The following is a 7886-nucleotide window of genomic DNA, read 5'->3' as shown; positions in this document are numbered from 1 at the left end:
TCTCTTGCAATGATCGTTATCTGGTTTCCCCTCAGAAACTAATGAAGTGGTAGCACCTAATTTTAAACGTGTACAGACGTCAAAAACTATCGAACGCCAACTGTGCCAAAACGTGTGAAATCACGTTCGTGTACACACGTCAATTTTTGACGTCTGTACACTTCCGTTTTTGATGTCTGTACCCGTTTTGACATCTGTACACGGCCGTTTTTGACGTCAGTAGACGTTTGAAATTGGGTGCTACCACTTCACTTTTTTGTGGTGAAAACCTGTCCATACTCAACCAATCTTGATTGAATTAAGGTTAAGAAATAGGCTAATATAAATTGGCAGTGACATTATCAACAACTGTAGGCTATATTGTAAGTTACTGAAAAAATTATTACGTTTGTATACTATATCATATTCACATTTTGAAAAAGCCAAGGATAAATTGTGGCGCAACAGCAAGCAAAATAATATTACAATAAAACAGGTTAGGAATACACAGGGTTGAAGACAGCTGGACAGTCCACAGAGAAGCCTTATTCAAGAAATAAAACACGTAATACCCATGGCAATATACAATTAATATCCAACACAGGGAATGTAAAAAATACTTTGAATGTAACTGAGAGTAAATGAAAATGTACAGGGTCTGTTTTTTTCTCCCCAGGATGGGGATGGGAACTTATCAGTAGTAGTGGTTCCCAACCTTGGTCCTCAGGGCACCCTGTCCTGCATGTTTGAGATGTTTCCCTGCTCCAACACACCTGATTCAAATGAATGGTTATAAGCAGGCTTCTGCAGAGCTGGCCCATTCATTTGAATCAGGTGTGTTGGATCAGGGAAACATTTCAAACATGCAGGACAGGTTTATACAGGATAGAGACTTGTGTTATGCTGGGTACACACAAAAATATTTTTTAAATCTTTTAAGATTTTTTAAATGTGAGACCACAAACATGAAGACAAGAAAATCCTAAATGTAACCTTTTTGATCCTATATTGTGTGGTGTTTGTCCTTGGGGTTCCCCTCACACATCATGATTTCGGAGCGGCTCTGACGTTCTTCCGAGCAAGTTCGGCCACTCTTAACACACCTCACATCAAGGGAAAATCTGATAAAATTATCTGTAGATAATCGAGACATAACCTAGGATTGTCGGAAGGGGGAAATCGGCCCCCAATGTTTGTGGTCTCTCACAGTTTGAAAATATTATAAGATTTAAAAAATCGTATAGTGTGTCCCCAGCATTAGTCAGAGCATGTTTGAACAGAGTTGTAAATTAGTGGAGCAAGGAACAGAGTGCCATTAATTAAACCTGAGCAACGAGTGCACATTATTAATGGCCCAGATAATGTGATCAGATTTAATCTCCATGCCGCTATGTTGCATTGCCTGAGCAGCACCTCCTTTGGCCAGATACCTGGTGTATTCCTTTGCCTATTTGGTAGGCTATTGAATGATTGAATCCCCTCTAACCATACATGGGGCATAGCGCACACATTTCTTTTTCACTCATACTTAGGTGGTTGTAAAGTTTCAGCATAATACTTTTTCATGCCAAAACTAATCTTCAATAAATGTGTATGACCTTTCATTCATTATTTACAATCTCTTTGCATGCTCTGCGCTTGAGTCATTATAGGCTATGGTTGCATTCATCCTTCTTCCCAAGTCGAGGTGCATCATTTTTGTAAAATGAATGACACTGTTTGCCATGAAATGCTTGTTTTGTTGACTACAAAAACAAATTGTAGGCTTATGTGTAGGCTTCAGAGTCACATATTTATGGATAAAGTTGAACACATTGTTTATGAAATGTCTAAAGTTGGCCAATTTAGATTATGTAGGCCTACCTTAATATTCTAACCCAAGGGGGTTAGTATAGCCTATTATGCAGCGTACATAATGCACTGTATATTTAAACATCAGTTCTCTGCTTTTTTTTTTTTTACTGTCGGAGGCCGAACACACCACAAAACAAGGCTACAGCAAAATATAGGCTATTGACTTGATTAGGAATTAATTAGCCTACGCACTATAGAGGCTTAATTATTATTATTGTTATTATAACATATATTACATATTTCCGGTACAGCTAGAGCTTGCCTTTCTCTACCCAGAAGATGGACTGGCCAGGTTCCCAAATGCAAACACATGCGCACTGGTGCTATACTTACCTGTGGGTGAGACTTATGACACCTTTAAAAGGTGTAGCTTGGAATAGGTAAGAATAGGTTCTGCAGATCAGTTTGGGGAGGACTAAATGTAGTCGTAAATTAATTTTATTGTACATGAACACGTGTTTTGTTCTGTAAATGTATGGATTTCAAAGGCGCGATACTCATCTTCGAATTTTATGTATGTGATCTGCTGATCCGTTGGGAGGGCTGAATATTGTTTGTCCCACATGTATCCTATTTTCAGTTACATAATGCAATAACATTAAACACACAAAATTGTATATGGTCTGCTCATCTTTATTACATTGACATGATTGAGACTGGTTACTCATTCCAAGGCCTATTGACAATGTGATTACAACAGTTAAATTATGTGTGTGTGTGAACTGTATTTAAGAAAGGACATTGAGGACCTGATCAGTTCCCAAACTGTCTCCATCTCCACCTAAATAATTTGTGTTGCCTGAGGTGTTCCAACTGTTCGTCACTTGGTTAAAATTGGTTTAGGGGAACCACAACTCTTTGTAGCCAGTCAAAGGCAAGTGCAGCCGCCCCTTGGTCAGCCACCCCCTGGAACTGGCTGCTCCAAATATACCTTGGATACCAGTGTGATGTTGCAACTGTTGTGTAAGACAACCTTGCACGAAAATTTGATATGGTGACATGTATCTGGCAGTCCTCAAGTCATGTTTTAAACGAGGCAGGTAAACAAAGTGAAGAGCCCAAAGATGCCTTTCGTTGTTGGCAATAATGATTCCTTCATTTTCTATATAGATATGTAAACAAGGAGTGCTAGACATCAGTTTCAAGTCTTATTGTCAGGTACACAGAACACCACAAAGTCAGACTGGGCACTGACATTTTTGGGACAAGACAATGCAAAGCAACCAGGCATTACATGATAAGTACTTAGATTACATCTATGATAAGCTAAAATAATGAATAATAAGAAAGAAAGAAAATTATAAATTATAAGCCTCCTAAATATACAAAATAGTATACAATATATTAGACCTCTAATACAGATAATGACCTATACTACCTTAGACAAGTGGGGTACAGTTAGTGCAGAAATGCATCAATGTAAAGTGGCTAGTGAAAAATGTCCATGTAAATGTTCATTCAGAAGCCTGCTGGCCCTTGGATAGAAACTGTTGTCCTGAAGGCAGCGGGGTAGAGACTGAAAGATGGGTGGTAGCAGTCTTTTAGAATCCTGCCTGCTGTCCTGAGGCATTGTGTGTGGTAGGTGTCCTGTAGGGCTGGGAGCTTCCTGTCGATGATAAACTCAGCAGACCTGACCACACTACGTAGGACCTTGCGTTTTTTTGTCACAGTCTTTCAATGCGTTGATTATGACTGCTCCCTCGGGTTGATCCTCGGAAAACATCCATGGAGACAAATGGCGTTGTTTTCCCCTCCATAGTCACATCTGACTCTGGATGGGACACCAAACTGGGCAACTGCTTCCGAAAACAGGTCCATTACAATGTCACTTCTGTTGTTGTTTGTAAGCCTTCAGGAAAACCACCAGTCGGCTGAACCCATCGATTCCTCCATGGCAGGGGTGTTCAATCCTGGTCCTCGAGAGCCCCTGTCCTGCATGTTTTAGATGTTTCCCCGGCTCCAGCACACCTGATTCAAATGAATGGGTCGTTATCAAGCTCTGTGCAAGCCGGGTAACGACCATTCATTTGAATCAGGTGTGCTGGAGCCGGGGAAACATCTAAAAACATGCAGGACAGGGGCTCTCGAGGACCAGGATTGAACACCCCTGCTCCGTGGAATAAAATCCTCCACCTAAGAGATGAAGGAAGGGAAAATAAAAGATTTCACTTGCACATCTTATTTTATAAATAACAAACAAAATATGAATGGCTTGAATTCAGCTAAAATTATTTGTATACATTTCTGTGCAACATGTTGGGCATTTAACAGAAAGAAAAGTCCAAACCTCTATTGCAGTGGTTCTCAACCCTGGTCCTCAAGTACCTCCTGTCCGGCACGTTTTAGATATTTCCCTGTTCCAACACACCTGATTCAAATGAATGGTCGTTAGCAGGCTTCTGCATAACTAGATAACACCCCTTCATTTGAATCAGGTGTGTTGGAGCAGGGAAACATCTCAAACATGCAGGATGGGGGGTACTTGAGGACCAGGGTTGAGTACCACTGCTCTAATTCATTTGTGAAGCTGAAAATCTTATTTTAAATTCAAAACTCATAAAATAATCAGCTTGTCATTGGCTAGGGACACAGTTAGGGCAAATTAACAAATCACAGTGAAACAAGCCACTTACTTTATGAGCTTGTGGTTACCATCAAGATGCCACAGTGAATTTGACCCTGCCACTCGATATGTTCTCCTCCGAAGCCTGTGGGACATACTCCGAATGGCAGCACCTTCAGATCAAGTGCATCATCTGGTCTGTGTAGCAACCTCTAAAAGATACATTTGTACTGTCTAAGGAAGACAATGTATACATATTAGAACTTAGATCATTTTTTTACATTCATCCCTAGTAGTAACTCTAAACAAAACAATGCGTTTAAGGAACAGTGACAAGGCAGCTATGTGGTAAATGCGCATGACAGTTTTTTTCTCAACATATGGGATATGAAAGAGTTCTATCACAGTATATCAATTTATTTGTGAAATGTATAGAAAGGGTAATTCTGCAGTGTTTCATGTGCTTTGTAAATAAACAAAATAATTGTGTAGGGCTCAGTGAGAAAGGGGTCAGATTATTCAAATACTAGTCCTTCAATTGACACATACCTTAACCGTCGGTTCACTGTTCTTCTTGAGACACCCAAGATCTCCGCAATCTGTTTAGCAGAGAAGTTAAAGGACAACAACATCTGCAACTGCTCTTGGGCGATTTGGTTAACGGGCCATCCTCCAGTCTGTCCTCCCATTCGAGGTACGGTGAAACCAGAATCAACTGCAGTTCAAGAGAAAAATGTTAGAGGCAACGTGTTTTGAATCTTGCTTCTTCAGATTATGTTTAATCTGACGAGTACATTACCAGGTTGTTGTTGTTGTTGATCGTTGGCTTCCCGAACTAACTCGCTAATAAGCAAAAGCATCTCATCCACCACTCCAGATTGAAGCAGTCGCCCTCTGCTCCAGCGAACGCTCGTCGCCATCATCTCTAACCTGTTAGCATGACAAAATATATTAGTGGCAGGCTAACTACAACAAAGCTTGTTTAAACAACTCTGAGATTGCTGGCTTCAGTAACATAATAATCGCACTCAGTAACGCAATATTCAAAGCCTTATAAGGACTAGTTTAGCGGCGTTCATTTGAGCTGGCTCATTATTAAAGAGTTAGCACTACAATTGTGTTGACGAGTGGTAGGCTAACTACAACAAAGCTTGTTAAACAACTCTGAGATTGCTGGCTTCAGTAACATAATAATCGCATTCAGTAACGCAATATTCAAAGCCTTAAGGTCTAGTTTAGCAGCTTTAATTTGATCTTGCTCATTACAGAGTTAGCACTACAAGTGTGTTGACGAGAAGTCAAGAGCCCAGGAGGACAGGACTAGCCAAACAGCTAGCGTTTTACAAAACAAGTAACTTGGCTTAACGTAGCTAATTGATAGCTTACCTGGTTAGAACGGTCTGTATGGAATCCTGGTCATCTGAAGATAAAAGTCGAGTACATTCTGAAAAAGTCTGGGCACAATTGTTTAAAAAGTTTGTGGTTGTCATTTTCTGAGATTTGCCTCCACCAGAATTCGAAATCACACACACGTGTTCGTCTTCTTTGTTGGTTCTTTTAATGGCGGTTAGCAAATAATGTATAGGTGCATCATCGCCACCTACTGGACTGGAGTATGATACCGGATAAACCGCACAAGTGGCTCTCCCCCACACAAATGGACTGTCCCAAATACTAAATGATAGCTACGTAAGAGCCCACTTGGTCACAGTAGGACTACGTACAGCCTCGCGCAGACACTACGTAAAAAGGGGGGTGGCTATTTTGAAGCCAACCAATTGCATGGAAGAATAGATGGTCCAAACATGTACAGACGTCAAAAACGGCCGTGTACAGACGTCAAAACGTGTACAGACGTCAAAAACGGACGTGTACAGACGTCAAAAATTGACGTGTGTACACGAACGTGATTTCACACGTTTTGGCACAGTTGGCGTTCGATACGTTTTGATGTCTGTACACGTCAAAAATTGACCTGTGTACACAAACGTGATTTCAGACGTTTTGGCACAGTTGGCGTTCGATACAGAATCAACACCGGCCGCCACATATTGCGTTTCGTAAAACTTTTTTTTTTGACACTATTTAGGTAAAACAAGCAGCGTATTCGTTCAGCTGCGTTTCCTTTCCCTGCGCTCCGTCGCTCTGTCACTCACGTGTCTTTCTCACGTATGCTCAGTCACAACGTCAGCACACGTTAGCATACCTACGCCGTTCTAGTAAGACAGACAACTATATCAGCGAGCCTTCAGCATTAGTGCCGTAGCTAAAGGTCTAGGAAAGTTGACGCTACTTCTCTCTAGGTCTTAATCGAAGGTTCCCCTTTGTTCTTTTGGTGAGAAGTCTCAGGAGCTAGCTACTTACCCGACGTCATGGAGCCGACCAGTTAAATTGTTATTTAGCACTAGCGGTGCTACCTGCATATGCAGAACTTATTTGTTTGTTGTTGTTGATTTTGTTTATTGTCTGTACACGTCAAAAATTGACCTGTGTACACAAACGTGATTTCAGACGTTTTGGCACAGTTGGCGTTCGATACAGAATCAACACCGGCCGCCACATATTGCGTTTCGTAAAACATTTTTTTTTGACACTATTTAGGTAAAACAAGCAGCGTATTCGTTCAGCTGCGTTTCCTTTCCCTGCGCTCCGTCGCTCTGTCACTCACGTGTCTTTCTCACGTATGCTCAGTCACAACGTCAGCACACGTTAGCATACCTACGCCGTTCTAGTAAGACCGACAACTATATCAGCGAGCCTTCAGCATTAGTGCCGTAGCTAAAGGTCTAGGAAAGTTGACGCTACTTCTCTCTAGGTCTTAATCGAAGGTTCCCCTTTGTTCTTTTGGTGAGAAGTCTCAGGAGCTAGCTACTTACCCGACGTCATGGAGCCGACCAGTTAAATTGTTATTTAGCACTAGCGGTGCTACCTGCATATGCAGAACTTATTTGTTTGTTGTTGTTGATTTTGTTTATTATTTTGAACTCCCCCCCCCCCCCCCCTATTTTCCATACAATTGACAGCTTTGACTCTTTGGGTCCACTGGTCTAAGGTGGGTGGGGTTTAAGCCAGTTCCTCGAAATAATTATATGGGCTACCAGAGATCTGAGCATATACAATTAGTTTTTTCCCAACCCTCTTAAATGTGTGTTCCCTAAAATAGATCTCTGTGATTCAACTAATTTGTTCAATCCCATTATCTCCCCAATTACTCTCATGACATCCTTCAAGTATACTTGTATTTTTGGGCAGTCCCAAAAGGTGTGTGAAATCCCCAATTACTCCACACCCTCTCCAGCAGAGGGGGCTAGACCTCTTGTTATAGCCAAATATTACGAAAGGTGTTTTGAAATAACACGTTCTTAACTTCCAGGAAAATTCCCTCCAATTCGGACTATTCAGGTGTTTATGCCAAGACACCCAGGACTGTTACCACTCCTCATCCGGGGATATTGGTATTGGCCAGTTCCCATTTATTTCTCACATCTAA

The 7886-nt window shown here is 41.2% G+C and overlaps 1 long non-coding RNA gene across 2 annotated transcripts; it reads right to left on the bottom strand.

Annotated features, from left to right (window-relative positions):
- Positions 1–2445: 2445 nt before the first annotated feature.
- LOC146302909 (uncharacterized) lies at positions 2446–7359 on the bottom strand. Of its 2 annotated transcripts, XR_014754902.1 has the most exons (6): positions 5783–7359; positions 5196–5326; positions 4946–5111; positions 4467–4630; positions 4121–4201; positions 2446–3966 (listed from the first exon to the last, which is right to left on the bottom strand). It is a non-coding gene; the product is annotated as an uncharacterized LOC146302909 (long non-coding RNA). The 2 variants fall into 2 exon arrangements; XR_014754896.1 differs by lacking the exon at positions 4121–4201 and having other exon boundaries at positions 5783–7345.
- Between the last annotated feature and the right edge of the window lie 527 nt (positions 7360–7886).

Source organism: Hypomesus nipponensis, chromosome 1, assembly GCF_054491055.1.
Source record: "Hypomesus nipponensis isolate SF chromosome 1, ASM5449105v1, whole genome shotgun sequence".
NCBI classification, from domain to species: Eukaryota; Metazoa; Chordata; class Actinopteri; order Osmeriformes; family Osmeridae; genus Hypomesus; species Hypomesus nipponensis.
The sequence above is the reverse complement of the archived record's forward strand: the minus strand, read 5'-3'. Positions and strand labels throughout refer to the sequence as shown.